Source organism: Microcaecilia unicolor, chromosome 1 (genome assembly GCF_901765095.1).
Source record: "Microcaecilia unicolor chromosome 1, aMicUni1.1, whole genome shotgun sequence".
Classification (NCBI taxonomy): Eukaryota; Metazoa; Chordata; class Amphibia; order Gymnophiona; family Siphonopidae; genus Microcaecilia; species Microcaecilia unicolor.
The window spans coordinates 154,789,820-154,809,168 of NC_044031.1; the positions used below are offsets into that span (position 1 = coordinate 154,789,820).

At 45.8% G+C, this 19,349-nt stretch overlaps 1 protein-coding gene across 2 annotated transcripts in view; it reads right to left on the reverse strand.

Moving 5' to 3' along the window:
* Nucleotides 1-19,349, reverse strand: part of SNX13 (sorting nexin 13) — a 483,917-nt gene that overhangs the window by 413,441 nt on the left and 51,127 nt on the right. The gene's annotated exons all lie outside the window — the stretch shown is intronic.

The window sequence follows — 19,349 nt, forward strand, 5'->3', positions numbered from 1 at the left end:
AATGAATTTTCCTCAAATCCACCTTAATAATGGTTGATGGATTTTTCTACCAGGAATTTGCCAACCCTTTTAAAACCCTGCTAATCTAACTGCTTTTACCACAGTCTGACTTTGAATTCCAGAGCATAATTACATACCGAGTGAAGAAATATTTTCTCCAATTTGTTCTAAATAAATTACTATAGTAACTTCATTGTGTGTCTCCTAACCCTTGTATTCTTGGAAAGCGTAAACAAGTGATTCATTTCTAACTACTCCACACCACTCCTCTTATAAACCTCTGTCATACTTCTCCCTCAGCCATCTCTTCTCCAAGCTGAAGATCTCTAACCTCTTTTGCTTTTCCTTATGGGTTTAGCCCTTTTTATCATTTTGGTCACTCTTCTCTGTACTTTTTTTTTTTTTTTAAGTCAGCTATATCTTTTCAGAGGTGCGCTGACCAACATTCAAAATATGGTCACACCCTGGAATGATACTAAGGTATTATAATAATCTTTGTTTTACTCTCCATTCCTTTCCTAAAGATTCTTAACTTTTATTTACTTTCTTAGCCACTGCTGCACAGTGAGCAGAGAATTTCAACATGACATTTAGATCCTTTTCCCGATTGGTGACTCCTAATATAAAACCTTGCATCATGTAACTATAGCTTGGGTTGCTCCTCCCTATGTGTATTACTTTGCACTTGCTCATATTAAATTTCATCTGCCATTTGGATGCAAGTTTCCCAGTCTCATAAGGTCCACCTGCAATTTCTCACAAACCTCTTACGATTTAACAACTTTGAAAAACATTGTGCCATCAACAAATTTGATCACCTCATTCATTAATCTTGTTTCCAGGTCATTTATAAATATGTTAAACTGTAGTAGTCCAAGCACAGATTCTATTTACTTTTCTCTATTGAAAATATTGACTCATTTAGTCCTACTCTGCTTTCTATTTGTTAACCAGCTCTTAAATCTACAATAGCACACTGTCTACTATCTTATGATTTCTTTTTCTTGAGTCTTTCATGAAGTACTTTGTCAAATGGTTTCTAAAAATCCAGATACACATCAACCAGCTCACCTTTATCCACTTGTTTAGACACACCTTCAAAAAATACTGCAAATTGAAATTGGTGAGGCTAATTCCATGTTGCTTTGTCCCACTAATCCAAGCCTTATGTTTACGGTTCAATAATTTTATTCTTTCTAGTAGTCTCCACCATTTTAAAAGCAAAAAACAGAAAAACAAGACTTCCACAAAAAAAAAAATACTCAAACCAAAAGTAGAAGACACCGTGAAATAAGTGCCAGGATGGCCACTGGCTCAGTTTATTCTTCCAATAAAAAAATATATAAAATACTAAAAATCTGCAACAATTTATTCTCCAGGTACAACATACGGGATGCGTTGACAAGTCCCAACATGAGCCATGTTTCAGCACACAGGCCTTTGTCAAGGGTCCTTTTCAACACCGCAGTCAATATTAAAATCCTGCCAATTGTGAATAGGCATATCAATGTGAGGTGCACTGGAGGTTAAGCAACAGCTGTTGCGGATGCTATTCTGTTCCCCAGCCTAAGTGTTGTTGTGCAAGTAAGTTTGCGCTTACTTCCAATGCACCTCACATTGACATGCCTATTCACAATTGGCAGGATTTTTAATATCGCCCGAGGTGTTGGCAGGACCAAACGAAGGCCTGTGTGCCGAAACACGGCCTGTGTTGGGACTTGTTAACACATCCTATATACTGTAGCTGGAGAATAAATTGCTGCAGGTTTTTTTAAAAGTATTTTTTACATATTTTTTTTATTATAAGAATAAACTCAGCCAGTGGCCATCCTGACACTTATTTCATGGTGTCTTCCACTTTTTGTCGCCATCATTTTGCTATTTTGTCAGGCTCACCAGTCTATAATTTCTAGACCAGCACTGGTGGGGATGGGAATATCTCTTTCAGTAATTCATCTTCCTGGAGTAGTGGCTGTAGTTCTCTTATGATTTTCCTCAGTTTTTCCAGCTCTGGGTTGTATGTCACTACAAGGGGCCTTCCAACAGCCACCAAATTTAAAACACAAGCTGATCAGAAGTAAACTTCCAACACAGACGGAAAAAGAAAAGGGCACGTTTCCGTGTAACACAGCCAGCTGCAAACTATGCCAAAACATTTCACAAGACCCCACAGTCATTCACAAAGGAAAAATATTCAACATAAAGGACTATTTTACATGCTCATCTTCCAATGTGGTATATATCATTCAGTGTAAAAAATGTAACGAAGGATGCTATATTGGAGAAACAGGCCAGATGCTTAAGACAAGATTCAATCTGCACAGAACATCACATGAAAATAGCCGGTGCCAGTCAAGCCCCCACCCCTGTGGGCCAAGACCAGAACACTGCACCAGTGATTTCACAGTAAGAATACTGAAAGGTAATTTTAAAACAATACAGGAACATAAGACCTTTGAAATAAGAATGATTGAATATTTTGACACACAACAAACAGGACTTAATAAGGACCTGGGTTTTCTAACCCATTATAAACCATAAAGCTGTATTTTTCTGTTTATTACCCTCCTCTCACCTACCAACACCCATTCTGTTAGAATATCAATGAAATGCTTTGATGTCCCCATGCATACCCCCACCCTCCCACTCTGTCAGACTATCAAAGTAATGCTTTGATGTTTCTCTTATATATACTATCTGCTACCACATTTGCTTATTTCCGATCTGACGAAGAAAGGTAACCTTCGAAAGCTAATCAAAAAATGTATTAAGTTATGTCCAATAAAAAAGGTATCATCTTATTTTCTTTTCCATGTTTTATTTTGTTTGATTTCTATTGATAACCTTTAAGAGTGGACTAACACAGCTACCACACCTCTCGAATTAAGTAAAGAATACAGAATAAAACAAGGGTTATTATGGTAAAATTATGTATAATCATACCTGATAATTTTCTTTCCATTAATCATAGCTGATCAATCCATAGACTGGTGGGTTGTGTCCATCTACCAGCAGGTGGAGATAGAGAGCAAACTTTTGCCTCCCTATATGTGGTCATGTGCTGCCGGAAACTCCTCAGTATGTCGATATCAAAGCTCCATCCGCAGGACTCAGCACTTAGAGAATTACACCCACGAAGGGACACTCTGCCCAGCTCACCACCGCCGAAACGGGGGAGGGGAATTAACCCAGCTCATCCCCACACAAGTGGGGGAGGGGAATCCGTCCAGCTCATCCCCGCGGAGCGGGGGAGGGACACCACACCCGCCGATGCGGGGGGATCTGGCTTATCCTGCAACCGCAACCGCGGGAGGAGCTGACTGACCCTAACACCGCCGAAGCGGGAGGGGTACAAAGCTGCCCTACAGCCGCACGAAGCGGGAGGGAGTGCCGGCAGAATTTTAAGTCTCAATCCAGCCCCGTAAAACGGAGGAGAGAGGAATGCAGCAGCTCACTGTAACACAAACTCGTCTTAACTCTTGAAGAATCCAAGTGAAAAAACTTGAACACGAAGTCTTTCTGAAGTAACTGAAGACTAAACTTGAACCTGAAATGCAACCAGAATAAAAACAGTACAGATATCTGGGAGGGGCTATGGATTGATCAGCTATGATTAATGGAAAGAAAATTATCAGGTATGATTATACATAATTTTACCTTCCATATCATCAAGCTGATCAATCCATAGACTGGTGGGATGTACCGAAGCAGTACTCACCCAGGACGGGACATTGAAATCCCTGACCTCAACACTGAAGCTCCAAACCGGGCCTCCGCCCGTGCAGCCACAGTCAAACGGTAATGCTTGGAGAATGTATGAGCCGAAGCCCAAGTTGCCGCCTTGCATATCTCTTCCAAGGAGACGGATCCGGCCTCTGCCATCGAGGCCGCCTGAGCTCTCGTGGAGTGAGCCTTCAGCTGGATAGGCGGCACCTTCCCCGCGGCCACATAAGCCGCTGCAATGGCTTCCTTGACCCATCTTGCCACTGTAGGCTTAGCAGCCTGCAGACCCTTACGAGGACCTGCAAACAGGACAAACAGATGATCCGATTTCCGGAAATCATTGGTCACTTCCAAGTATCTGATGATGACTCGTCTCACATCCAGATATTTAAGAGCAGAGTACTCCTCTGGGTAGTCCTCCCTACGAAAGGAAGGGAGACAGAGCTGCTGATTCACATGGAAGCGAGAAACAATCTTGGGCAGGAAGGAAGGCACTGTGCGAATAGTCACTCCTGCCTCAGTGAACTGCAGAAAAGGCTCTCGACATGAGAGCGCCTGGAGCTCGGAAACTCTTCTGGCTGAAGTGATAGCCACCAAAAAGACTGCTTTCAACGTCAGGTCTTTCAGAGATGCCCTCGACAAGGGTTCAAAAGGCGGCTTCTGCAATGCTCTTAGTACCAGGTTGAGATTCCACGCAGGCACCACTGAGTGCAGAGGAGGGCGCAGGTGATTAACTCCCTTGAGAAAGCGCACCACATCTGGCTGCGAAGCCAGGGAAGCACCCTTCAGGCGGCCCCTGAAGCAAGCCAGAGCCGCTACCTGGACTTTAAGGGAACTGAGCGACAGGCCTTTCTCCAGACCTTCTTGCAGGAACGCCAACACTGAAGAAATTGGAGCAGTGAAGGGAGAAAGTGAGCCTGCTTCACACCACGCTGCAAAGATACGCCAAACCCTGGCGTAAGCAGTAGAAGTAGAGCGCTTCCTCGCTCTCAGCATAGTGGCGATGACCTTGTCTGAGAAGCCCTTCTTCCTCAGACGCTGCCGCTCAATAGCCAGGCCGTAAGACCAAAGGGGGAGGGATCCTCCATCACCACGGGACCCTGATGTAACAGGCCCTGCTCCACTGGCAGCCGCAGAGGATCGTCGACTGAGAGCCTGATCAAGTCCGCATACCAGGGACGCCTGGGCCAATCCGGACCCACCAGGATTACCCTGCCGGGATGCTTTGCCACCCGGTCTAGCACCCTGCCCAACATGGGCCAGGGCGGGAACACATAGAGAAGCTCTTGTGTCGGCCACTGTTGGAGAAGAACTGGAAGTGTCGTCCCAGGACTGCAAAACGCAGAAAGCGTTGATGAGGAGGCCAGATGGGAATATGCAGGTACGCTTCCTTGATGTCCAAGGATGCCAGGAACTCTCCTGCCTTCACTGCCGCTATAACAGAGCGGAGAGTCTCCATGCGAAAGTGCCGCACTTTCAAGGCCCGATTGACCCCTTTGAGGTCGAGGATAGGCCGGACAGAACCTCCTTTCTTTGGTACCACAAAGTAAATGGAGTAACGTCCCTTGCCAAGCTGACTTTCTGGCACCGGAACGACCGCGCCCAGGCGGATCAGATTGTCCAAGGTCTGCTGCACTGCCACAGCTTGACCGGAGACTTGCAGGGAGAGAGTACAAACCCGTCTTTTAAGGGTCGGCAGAACTCTAGTTTGTAGCCGTCTCTGATGACTTCCAGCACCCACGCGTCTGAAGTTATTGTGGTCCACTCGCCCAGAAACGAGGACAGCCGTCCTCCAATCTGCACTGGGGCGTGGACCAAGACCCCGTCATTGGGTACAAGACCCTGGGGGAGGACCGGAGGGAGCACCTCCGGGACGGCGGTCTCTGCGAAAGGAATGCTGCTTGGGGGAGAAATTCCTCTTGAAGGAAGAGGGGGCAGAGGAACCCGACTTGCCCGGGCGGTACCGATGGGCTTCCTGCAACCGTCCTCTGGAGGTACCGGGACGAGTACTAGCCCGAGCCCTGACCTCTGGTAATTTCTTGCCCTTAGACGTGCCGAGATCGGTCACGATTTTGTCCAGCTCGACCCCAAAGAGCAGCTTGCCTTTAAAAGGCAACCTAGCCAGGCGGGATTTAGAGGCGTGGTCAGCAGACCAATGTTTCAGCCAAAGCCACCGCCGCGCAGAGATTGTCTGAGCCATGCCTTTCGCTGAGGCCCTCAAGACATCATACAGCAAGTCTGCCAAATAGGCTAAGCCCGATTCCAGGGCTGGCCAATCAGCCCTCAAGGAATGATCCGAGGGGGAAGCCCGCTGCACCATAGTCAGGCACGCCCTGGCCACATAGGAGCCGCAAACTGAGGCCTGCAAACTTAAAGCCGCTGCCTCAAAGGACGACCTTAAGGCCGCCTCCAATCTTCTGTCTTGGGCGTCCTTTAGGGCCGTGCCACCTTCCACCGGCAACGCCGTTTTCTTAGTCACCGCAGTGATTAAAGAATCCACGGTAGGCCACAGATAGGCCTCACGTTCACTCACAGCCAAAGGATAGAGGCGGGACATAGCCCTAGCCACTTTAAGGCTCGCTTCTGGGACATCCCATTGAGCCGAAATTAAGGTGTGCATGGCATCATGCACGTGGAAGGTTCTAGGCGGGCGCTTCGTCCCCAGCATAATGGCAGAGCCAACAGGGGCTGAGGGAGAGACGTCCTCCGGAGAGGAAATCTTCAAAGTGTCCATGGCCTGTAACAACAGGTTGGGCAAATCCTCTGGGCTAAAAAGCCGCGCTGCAGAGGGGTCATCCGCTCCATCCGAGCGGGGATCCGTCTCCTCCAAGGAATCCGCAAAGGACCGTTGGGAGACCTCAGACACGCTGCCCTCATCTACATCGGAGGAGACAAATTCCTCCAAGGCCTGGGAATCAACCCGAGGGCGTTTACCTCTGGGAACCTCAACCTCTTTACCAGACGAGGGAGCAGGGGCAGCGTTGTGCATGAGGAAGGCCTGATGCAGCAGCAAAACAAAATCGGGGGAGAAACCCCCCAGATTGTGCACTTCCGCAGCCTGGGCAACAGCCCTAGACGCACCCTCAACCGGCGCTCGCAATAGCGGGGGAGAGACATGCTGCGCATCCAAAATGGCGTCCGGCGCGAAACTCCGCGAAGGAGCCGCGCGGGAAGAACGGCTCTTAACTTTAGCCGCTTCTGAGCCGTCGCCCAAATTAAGGGCGTTCAAGGCATTAATGTCTCCAACCTCAAGGGCGGCCCAAGAAGAAGCCGTCCGAGCCGCGTGGCCGGCCAAGATGGCGGAGGCGAGGAGCGGGGGATGGGCGTTTATGGCGGGAAAAACCACCACGCCGGAGGAAGGACCGGGACATTCATCGGTCACGAAACTGTCACCCAACAAGGGCGAATCAGGCTTTAAGACCCCCGCATCCCCTCTAGAAGCGCTCAAGCGACCCGGGGAGCGACCCTTTGCGCCCTCGCCCTCCGACGCCATATGACATGAGGAGAAGAATCGGGGAACCCCCTGCCCGCTATAAAAAGGTAAAAATTACCTGTTGTCCGCTCCGAGTTGTAACGACCTGGTGTCCCAGTGAGTAGCTGCAATAGACGCTTAAATAAACGTCGAAATAAACGCCTTTAAGGACGTTCAAAAATTTTTTTTTTTTTTTTTAACGGAGCCAGCGGGAGGGGGGAGAAAAGGAGGGACCTGGCACCACCAGGTTTGCACTTGCTCAAAAGAGCCCTCAACCCCAGGCACTCAACAAAACCTAAAAATTAGGCTTGGAGGCCTAGCCAGAGCTGCTGCTGTGTGTGTAACCACCACCTGCTGAGCTAGAGAACATACTGAGGAGTTTCCGGCAGCACATGACCACATATAGGGAGGCAAAAGTTTGCTCTCTATCTCCACCTGCTGGTAGATGGACACAACCCACCAGTCTATGGATTGATCAGCTTGATGATATGGAAAGTGTCTATTGCTCCATGGTGAAAATTATACCTGGAGTATTGTGTACAATTCTGGTCCTCCCAACTCAAAAATATGTTTAAACTAGTAAAAAAGGCCCGTTTCTGACACAAATGAAACGGGCGCTAGCAAGGTTTTCCTCGGAGTGTGTATGTGAGAGTGACTGTGTGAGAGACAGAGTGAAAGTGTGAGTGTGTGTGTATGAGAGAGAGAGAGAGAGAGTGAGTCTGGGTGTGAGGGTGTTTGAGAGAGCGCGTGTGTGTGAGAATGAGAGTGTGTGCGCAAGTGTGTATGTGAGACACAGTGTGAGAGAGAGTGTGTGTGTGTGTGGGCGAGAGAGAGAGTGTGTGTGAGACACAGATTCTCTGTGAGAGTGAGTGTATGAGACCAAGCGAGTGTGTGAGTGACTGTGTGGCACATAGAGAGTGATTGTGATACAGTGTGAGACAGAGTGTGTGAGAGTGAGAGTCAGAAAGACATTGTATATGAGAGAGAGAGTGTGAGCCGTGCCCTCCCAATCCATGGCCATCTGTCCCCTGCCCCCTCCATTCATCCTTTTCCAGCAATTCCCCTCTCTCCCTGAGCCCTGCCCTCCCAATCCATGGCCATCCATGTTTCTCTGTCACCTGCCCCCTCCATTCATCCCTATCCAGCATTTCCCCTCTCTGCCTGAGGCCTGCCCTGCAATCCATATCCATCCATGCCCATCTGTCCTCTCCATTCATCCCTATCCAGCAATTCCCCTCTCCCTGAGTCCTGCCCTTCCAATCCATGCCCATCCATGCTCCTCTGTCACCTGGCCCCTCCATTTTTCCCTATCCAGCATTTCCCCTCTCTGCCTGAGGCCTGTCCTGCAATCCATATCCATCCATGCCCATCTGTCCCCTCCATTCATCCCTATCCAGCAATTCCCCTCTCCCTGAGTCCTGCCCTTCCAATCCATGCCCATCCATGCTCCTCTGTCACCTGGCCCCTCCATTTTTCCCTTTCCAGCATTTCCCCTCTCTGCCTGAGGCCTGCCCTGCAATCCACATCCATCCATGCCCATCTGTCCCCTCCATTCATCCCTATCCATCAATTCCCCTCTTCCTGAGTCCTGCCCTTCCAATCCATGCTCCTCTGTCACCTGGCCCCTCCATTTTTCCCTTTACAGCATTTCCCCTCTCTGCCTGAGGCCTGTCCTGCAATCCATATCCATCCATGCCCATCTGTCCCCTCCATTCATCCCTATCCATCAATTCCCCTCTTCCTGAGTCCTGCCCTTCCAATCCATGCTCCTCTGTCACCTGGCCCCTCCATTTTTCCCTTTCCAGCATTTCCCCTCTCTGCCTGAGGCCTGCTCTGCAATCCATATCCATCCATGCCCATATGTCCCCTCCATTCATCCCTATCCATCAATTCCCCTCTTCCTGAGTCCTGCCCTTCCAATCCATGCTCCTCTGTCACCTGGCCCCTCCATTTTTCCCTTTCCAGCATTTCCCCTCTGTGCCTGAGGCCTGCCCTGCAATCCATATCCATCCATGCCCATCTGTCCCCTCCATTCATCCCTATCCAGCAATTCCCCTCTTCCTGAGTCCTGCCCTTCCAATCCATGCTCCTCTGTCACCTGGCCCCTCCATTTTTCCCTTTCCAGCATTTCCCCTCTCTGCCTGAGGCCTGCTCTGCAATCCATATCCATCCATGCCCATCTGTCCCCTCCATTCATCCCTATCCATCAATTCCCCTCTTCCTGAGTCCTGCCCTTCCAATCCATGCTCCTCTGTCACCTGGCCCCTCCATTTTCCCTTTCCAGCATTTCCCCTCTGTGCCTGAGGCCTGCCCTGCAATCCATATCCATCCATGCCCATCTGTCCCCTCCATTCATCCCTATCCAGCAATTCCCCTCTTCCTGAGTCCTGCCCTTCCAATCCATGCTCCTCTGTCACCTGGCCCCTCCATTTTTCCCTTTCCAGCATTTCCCCTCTCTGCCTGAGGCCTGCCCTGCAATCCATATCCATCCATGCCCATCTGTCCCCTCCATTCATCCCTATCCATCAATTCCCCTCTTCCTGAGTCCTGCCCTTCCAATCCATGCTCCTCTGTCACCTGGCCCCTCCATTCATCCGTATCCAGCAATTCCCCTCTCTGCCTGAGGCCTGCCCTCTCAATCCATGGGCATCCATGCTCCTCTGTCCCCTGCCCCCTCCATTCTTCCTTTTCCTGCAATTCCCCTCTCTTCCTTCCATGACCCCCCCCCCTCGCATCCATGCTCCTCTCTCTCCCATGTCCCAGCCTGGCCCGCCCTCTTGTTTCCCCCCCCCCCCCCCTTCGCATCCATGCTGTTGTTTTTCTCCTACCCTCCTGCTCCCAGTGTTCAACTTTGCTGCCCACCCTCTTCTATCCCTCCAACATCCCTTTTTTTTTTTTTTTTTTTAAATTTACCTCCGTGGTGGCGGTTTCGGCAGCGCAGCGTCAGGGAAGGGGGCGGCGTTTCCGACGTCTAGCCTTCCCTTCGCTGTGTTCCGCCTTCTTCTGACGTCATCATTGACGTCAGAAAAAGGCGGAACACAGCGAAGGGAAGGCTACAGACGTCGGGAGTGCCGCCTCCTTCCGTGACGCTGCGCTGCCGGAACCGCCACCACGGAGGTAAATCTAATATACTGAAACGCACCGTGCGTGGGTGCGATCAGTTTGTTTGGTTTTTTTTCTGCCCTCGCGATCCGTTTATTTTTCCCCGCCCTCGACGTCATGATGTTTGACGCGAGGGCGGGGCAGCGAGTCTTGGTCAGTGGCTTCACCACCACGAACTTACGAACCGTCTGGGAGTCTGAGTGACTTCAGAACGTTGTCCTCAGAACGTTGAGGGTGCCTTTTATTATATTAGATTAGGAAAGGTACAAAGAAGGGTGACAAGAGGATGTAGCAACTCCCATATGAAAAAGCTAACGAGATTAGGGCTCTTAAGATTGGAGAAGAGATCACGGAGGCAGGATTTGTTACAGGTCTACAAAATCCTGAGTCGAGTGTAACCAGTAAACGCAAATTGATTGTTTACTCATTCAAAAATTACAAAGATTAAGGGACATGCCATGAAATTTCACAATGATACTTTTAAAATAAAACTGGAGAAAATATATATTTTTTTCACTTAACACATAGTTAAGATCTGGCTCTTCTTGGCAGAGGATGTGATAAAAGTAATTAGCAAAGCTGGATTTAAAAGAGGTGTGGATAATTTCCTGGAGATAAGCTCACTGTTTATCTCTGGGGGCAAGTAGCATGGAATCTTGCTACTTCAGAGATTCTGCTAGGTACATGCAACTTGGCTTAGCCACTGTTGGAAGCAGGATACTGGGTTAGATGGACCTTTGGCCTGACCCAGTATGGCAATTTGTTTTTTTTTTTTAATTTATCAAATTTTGCAAGTGTCTTTCAAGATATCCATGTGAAAAAGAAATCAAGTTGTTGGACCAATTATATATAACATTTTTAAATAGAAGAAATAACACGAAATTTACCCTAAATGAGGGTGATATGAATTAAATTTTGTAAGTTACAGCAGTATTGGTTTAGTATGGAAGGGCACCCCCTACCCAGGTTGAGTCTATACGACTCAGCTACCACATTACTACTCAGAAACAACCGAGATGGGTCAAAACATATGTAACATTTTGATATTTAATTGCACATTTACAATAAGAACAGTGCCCCCAAAGATAAAACTCTGGGTCACATTAGCACCAGTATAGCAATTCTTACATGTTCTTGTATGTAGCTAAAGCAACTAAAGAGACAAGAACCTCCAAGCACTGCCATCTTCCCAGGGCTTCATAAATTCATAAATTTCAATTAGGACTCTGAGGGCTCAATGCACAAAAGTCCCCGTTAAAAACCGCAAGCATTTAGATTCTCGGTAGAACTTACCAATTTGGAAATAGCGAGCGAAACTCAAAGGAAACTGCATGCAAATAAGGTGCACGCAATTTCAGAAAGCAATTCAGTAGGGGAGGCGCCTAGCACAGGCGTAGAACAGTCTCTTGGTAGGCGTCCCTGTCCTGCGCATGTGCTAGGGCTAGTGTAATCTTTCCTTTCCACTGCAGTACTTGCTGGCTCCATTGTCCCCCTGTTTCCTTTCCCTTGCAGTGTTCTGGTGCTGGCTCCACCTTCCTCCTGCAGCTTAACTTGCCTTCCCTCTGCCCCCGATGATTTCACTTGGGAATCACCTCCTTGCTGAAAGCCCCCCCCCCCCCCCCCCCCCACCAAGCTGACAACAAAGGGGCTTTCCCCAGCCAATTGGCTGTCTACTTGTTTCTCCAACCCCTCCCAGCTGACATCATAGCTGACAACACAGGAACTACTACTATCTTGAAACTTTGGGCAAAGACAAGTCCAAACAGTAATGCCCTGCCCAGGACAACACCTAAGTGTCTGTGCACATCTCTGACTGCAATATGGAAGTAGGCTTCAGAGATTCAGGGTGATGAGAAACACCCAGGCCGACAACACCACAAACTGCAGAGATCCCATGTAAAAATTGAGCACTTGAAGATGGGCATTGATGTCTTTAGATCCAGGATAGGCTACATCCCAGACTGTCCTCACAATGACTGGCTCGTACTTGCCGAATAGAAGACTGACCAAAACTGGCACCAGTGCTTGGGCTCAGACAAGCTTTCCAAACACTTTCTGGATGAATATGACCAGTTCTCAGGTAATCTATGGCGACTGGACTCCCCCATGTCTTTGACCAACTTCTACTACTCCTCACCAAACAGCAATTGTCCACAGAATGGAAGCTACCTTACGAGTCTGCCAACTAATAATGGAACCACAGCCACCTGCACACCACCAGCCTAGAACTAATCTAAACTAGCAACCACCATGTGGAATCCCCCAGGGCTGTCCTCTTTCTCCGGTTTTATTTTATATTTTAAAGGGTTGTTTAGGTTCAGTTTCTTCAGAAGACAGGAAACATTTGTTTTCATATGCTAATGATTACGTTCAATTTAATAATCTAAACCAGATTCTGCAGATATCTAACTACACTAAGAGAATTAAAAGGTTGGGCTGTTTCATCTTAAACTAAATGCAGGTAAAACCAAAGTTTTTTTGGCTTAGAACCTTACTGGAGGATATTCCATCTACCATTTCTTTATGTCATGATTTCTTGGAGGAAGAGCAAACTTCTTAAATATTAGGAGTTAATTAGTTAATTTTGGACTCTTCTGTCTATTGCAGGGTTGTCCAACCTCAGTCCTCAAAAGACGCAATCCAGTCGAGTTTTCAGGATTTACCCAATGAATATGCATGAGTTCTATTTGCATGCACTACCTCCACTGTATGCAAATAGACCTCATGCATATTCATTAGAGAAATCCAGAAAACCCGAACAGGCGAGGGCCGAGGTTTGACACCTTTGGTCTTTGGAATGTCTGATTAATGCTCTTGAGGAAAAGTTTTTTTTTTTGTCAAACTTAAACTACTTAGAATCGTACATTCCTATTTTTATAAGCATAATTTTGCAATTTTAGTTCAGAGTTTAATTCTATCCTAGATATATTGAAATGTTGTTTACATAATAATTTCAATTAAATTGTGCAAAAAGCTTCAATTTTTATAAAATACAGCAGCAAGAATGATTTTTAGCTCTAAAAAATATGATAGGGCTACTTCACTTTCATTACAATTTCACTGGGTCCCTTTAAAGTGGCTTGTTTTATGTTTAAACACTAATATTCTTGTCCTGGCCTCCTTTACAAAGCTTATTTCTTTGTCACGTCCAGGCTGCAGACCAAGGATGCTTGATCACTTCTTCCTTTCTTTTCCTTTGACAAAGTTTGTATGCTATAAGAAAATCTGGGATGGCTCTTTTACCAAGCAGTTCAAATTTGGAATAGCCTACCTCTTCTCTTAAACAATAGCACACTTTTTATTTTTTTTTAATATTTGAAAACCATTTACTAAATACGTTAATTAGCAAATTCCTACACCATTATATTGTACTTTAAATTTGTTGTTTATTGATTTTAATTCCCAGTTTCATAAGTACACAAGTATCACCATACTGGGCAAACCAAAGGTCCATCAAGACCAGCATCCTGTTTCCAACAGTGGCCAATCCAGGTCACAAGTACCTGGCAAGATCCTAAAATAGTACAATACACTTTATGCTGCTTATCCTAGAAATAAGCAGTGGATTTTCCCCAAGTCCATTTTAATAATGGCTTATGGACTTTTCTTTTAGGAAGTTATCCAAACCTTTTTTAAACCCCATTAAGCTAACTACTTTTACTATATTCTCTGGCAACAAATTCCAGAGTTTAATTAAAGGTTGAGTGAAGAACAATTTTCACCGATTCATTTTAAATTTACTACTTTGTAGCTTCATTGCACGGCCCCTAGTCACAGTATTTTTGGAAAGAGAAAACAATTGATTCATGTCTACCCGTTCCATTCCATTCCACTCATTATTTTATAGACCTCTACCATACCTCCCCCCTCAGCAGTCTCTTCTCCAAACTAAAAAGAGCCCTAGCTGCTTTAGCCATCCCTGATAGGGAAGTCGCCCATATCATTTTCGTTGCCCTTTTCTGTACCTTTTCTAATCCACTATATCTGTTTTGAGATGCGGTGACCAGAACTGTACACAATATTCAACGTGCAGTTGCACCATGGAGCGATATAAAGGCATTATAACATCCTTATTTTTGTTTTCCATTCCTTTCCTAATACCTAAAATTCTATTTGCTTTCTTAGCTGCCGCCGCACACTGAGCAGAGGGTGTCACGTATCATCAACGATGACAACTACATCTCTTTCCCGGTCGGTGACTCCTAATGTGGAACCTTGCATTACATAGCTATAGGTCAGGTTCCTCTTTCCCACATGCATCACTTTGCACTTGCTCACATTAAACGCCATCTGCCATTTGGATACCCAGTCTCCCAGTCTCATAAGGTCCTCTTCTAATTTTTCACAATCCTCTTGCGATTTAACAACTTTGAATAACTTTGTGTCATCAGTAAATTTAATTACCTCACTAGTTACTCCCATCTCTAGATCATTTATAAATATGTTAAAAAGCAACAGTTCCAGCACAGACCCCTGGGGAACCCCACTATCTACCCTTATCCATTGAGAATACTGACCATTTAACCCCACTCTCTGTTTTCTATCTTTTAACCAGTTTTTAATCCACAAATAGTACACTACCTCCTATATCAAGACTCTCCAATTTCCTCTGGAGTCTTTCATGAAGTACTTTGTCAAATGCCTTTTCAAAATCCAGATACATAATATCAACCAGCTCACCTTTACCTACGTCTGTTCACCCTTTCAAAGAAATGTAATAGATTGGCAAGGCAAGATTTCACTTCACTAAATCCATGTTGGCTTTGTCTCATTAATCCATGCTTTTAAAATATGCTCTGTAATTTTGTTCTTTATAATAGTCTCTACCATTTTGCCCAGCACCGATGTCAGGCTCACCGGTCTATAATTTCCCAGATCACCTCTGGAACCTTTATTTATTTTTTTTTTTTTAAAAGCATGTTACATTGGCCACCCTCCAATCTTCCGGTACCATGCTTGATTTTAAAAAGTAAATTACATATTACTAACAATAGTTCTGTAAGTTAATTTTTCAATTCTATCAGTACTCTGGGATGAATACTATCCAGTCCAGGCAATTTGCTACTCTTCAATTTGTCAAATTGCGCCATTACATCTTCCAGGTTTATAGAGATTTGATTCAGTTTCTCCGACTCGTCAGCATTGAATACTATTTCCAGCACTGGTATCTCTTCCACATCTTCCTCGGTGAAGACCAAAGCAAAGAATTCATTTAATCTCTCCGCTATGGCCTTGTCTTCCCCGAGTACCTCTTTTACCCCTCGGTCATCTAGCAGTCCAACTAATTCTTTTGCCGGCTTCTTGCATTTAATATACCTAAAAAAAATGTTTACTATGCGTTTTTGCCTCCAACGTAATCTTTTTTTCCAAAGTCCCTCTTTGTCTTCCTTAACAGCGCTTTGCACATGACTTGCCATTCCTTATGCTGTTTCTTATTATTTTCAGTTGGATTCTTCTTCCATTTTCTGAAGGATTTTCTTTTAGCGCTAATAACTTCCTTCACCTCACTTTTTAACCATACCAGCTGTCGTTTGGTCTTCCTTCCTCCTTTTGTAATACACGGAATATATTTGGCCTGGGCACCCAGGATGGTATTTTTGAATAGCTTCCACGTCTGATGTAAATTTCTGATCTTTGCAGATGCTCCTCTAAGTTTTTTTTTTTCACCATTCTTCTCATTTTACCATAGTCTCCTTTTTGAAAGTTAAATGCCAATGTACTGGATTTCCTGTGTGTATTTACTCCAAAGCTGATATCAAATCTGATCATATTATGATCACTGTTATTAAACAGCCCCAGATTATATGCTCCACTAAAGACTAGGTCTAGAATTTTTCCTTCTCTTGTTGGCTCCTGTACCAGTTGCTCCAAAAAGCAGTCCTTGATTTTGTCAAGGAATTTTACCTCCCCAGCATACCCTGATGTTATATTTAGTCAGTTAATACCAGGGTAATTGAAATCACCCATTATTATTGTGTTCCCCAGTTTGTTAGCCTCCCTAATTTCTGATAACATTTCTACATCCATCTGTTCATCCTGGCCACTCATCACTATTCTTCTCCCCTTTACACATGGAATTTCAATCCACAGGGATTCCAAGATGTGTTTTTGTTTCCTGCAGAATTTTCAATCTATTTGATTCAAGGCCCTCCTTAACATACAGTGCTACCCCTCCACCAATTCGATCCACCCTATCACTACAATATAATTTGTACCCTGGTATGACAGTGTCCCACTGGTTATCCTCCTTCCACCAGGTCTCAGAGATGCTTATATCTAATTTTTCACTTAGTGCAATATATTCTAACTCTCCCATCTTATTTCTTAGGCTTCTGGCATTTACATACAGACATTTCAAACTATGTTTGTTGTTCCTATTTACATCGTGCTCAGCAGTTGACAGTGTTAATTTGCAAATCTTTGTCTTTTTTTATTTAAAGACACTTGGTTTACTGTGTTCTCTATTGCAACCTTGCTATCGGGAAACCCTATCTTCCCTGTTTTGGCGATATCTTTGAAAGATACCTTGTTCTGAATCATGCACTTTTCAGCAACTGTCATCCATTCCATTCTAGTTTAAAAGCAGATTAATCTTTTGTAAACTGTCCTGAAACCCCAGGGGTATGATTAGTCTATGTGATAAGATTAAATTACATTAGACAAGTTCATAGAGGACACCCCCCCCCCCCCCCCCCCCAAAAAAAGATGCCTCCGACTCCAGCTGCAAAACCTGAAGCGATTCTAGTAGCAACTGAAACTTTGCTCCTCAACTAGGTTGGACAATCCTCCAAACGCTGCCAGAAGTAGTGCAATTACTGCCCCATTCCAGCGATGGTTACCTATCATAACTGAGGAAAAAGGAGCCAGCCATGTTGCTCATGCGCCAACTCCCACACTGTCGACCTTTATTGGGCATTAGCACATACTACACTCCACACTGCCTGAGCACAGTACCATGATTCCCCAGGTGTTCCTCTGTTTTTCCTTTTTCTCTTTATTTAAGAAAACAGAAACTTTAAGACTAACAGAAGGCTCCAAGTTGGGAAAAAGACCACATCAAAGGGTAGAGAGAGAGAGGGAGTGCATAAGACCCCGCTACAGTGCTCACACCTGCTGGCAGGTCAGGGCTTGAGGCTCAAGGAGGGAACCACCTTCTCTGTCAGGGGCAGAGCTTCAACCATGGGACAACAGACCCCCCCCCCCCCAACCAAGGAAGTCAGTCCTGCAAATAAAAAAAAAAAAAATCATGCTGCACCTGTCCACCTGTACCATCTGCTGGAGGCAGAGAAATACTGGCTGGTTCTAGGCTGTACCACACCTTATATTGGTGATGTCACTGGAAAACTCAGGAACCAATGGAAAAAAAAATTTTCCATGCAAGGTTAGCACACTTTTGCAACCCAAAAAGGGTTTCAGCATGGGTGTTAACTCGTGTGAAAACCCTGACAGTATACTGCATTAAAATGAAGACAAATGCAGTGATAAGCTAACCAGTGGCTTGTAAAACAAAAAAAACAAAAAAAAGTTTTGCAGATGTAGCTAACATGGGAATTTTTTTTTTGCCAGGGTCCAAGTCAAAACAGAAGGGTTGGTAGAGAGGAGTCTCTCCCCCCAACCTGACCAGGGCTGCCCTGGATACCTGGCATTGGCTCCCTCCTTCCTTCTCTGAGCCAAAGAACCTCTCACCTTGTGGTCTAGTGGTCCACTTCCTCCCTTTCTTGATCACCCACCCCCTACCCACCCACCTATAGTTCAAAAGTATTTTTCTGGCGGTCTAATGGCTCATGCACCTAATTGTACAGCGCTGCGCAACCCTGGTAGCACTTTAGAAATGTTAAATAGTAGTAGTAGTACCTCCCCCCCCCCCATTCTCTCAAACCAAATCTTCTTCTTTCCCAGAGTAAAAAAAAAAAAATTAAATCTCTAGTGTCACTCTGCTCCCTCCACTCCTGCCCAACTCCCCAAGCCCCATTCTCTATAACTTTATGGGAGGCAGGAGCAATGCTCACTCGCTCATACTTCCAGTGGTACCCTGCCCCACACCGAGCATCCTGGGGATGCACCAGGCAGAATGTCTGCCATAAGAGAATTTTTTTTCCTTTATATGGCAGACAGGTCTTGCCCAGTGCATCCCCAGGATGTACTGTGTGAGGCAGGGCACCATCATTTTTCAAAATGTCTGTGTCAGAGACAGAAGTGAGTGAGCCTCACTCCTGCCTCCCATAAAGGCACAGAGTGGGCCTGGGGGAGGGGCTAGAGTTAGGAGAGTACCACCAAACACCAGGGATTTAATTTTTTATTTTATTTACTCGGGAAAGAGGGAGGGTGAGTCAGTGGGCAAGAGAAAAGCAGTCCACTAGGTTACCATGGAAAATGTTTGAAGGAAGGGCTGGATGGGTGAGTATGTGTTTGGGGGGGGGGGGGGGGATACTAGAGTACCACTGAAATTCTTTGAACTGTGTGGGGGAGGAAGTTCGCGGAAGGGAGAGGGGGTAAGGGGCCACAAGACCATCAGGTGGAGGTTCTTCAGTTCAAGGAAGAAGGGAGGGGGGCTGATGCAGACACCAATATATATTTTCATTTTTTAATGCCACCCTTCGTGCGAGTGACAGGAAGGGTGACATTTAGCAATGAGCTGCAGATTACTGCTGCAATTTGAATACAGTATGCTACGTTATCTTAAATATCGGTAATTTTGCAGTAGAGCCTTGGATCTACCACAAGGCCTACTGCATCTGTCCCTCAGAGCTCTGCAGCCCTATGCTGGTAGTGTGGCATAGCTCATCAGCTTGAATGGTCTAGCAGGATGCAAAGGCAATTCCAATTAGCAGCAATGACCCACAAACAACTTTAAAGCCAGGTGTAATCAAACTGGAATAACCAGTCTTTAAGGTTGACAAAGCCCAATAAATCTGTCAAGGTTTTGACTTGAAATAGCAATTTGTTCCACAAATTGTTAACAGCCAAGGAGAATACCTAAACAGTGACACTGATTTAACTAACGTAAACTCTAACAAGTCAGCTTCCAGGTAATGTACTGTTTCAAGCAGTA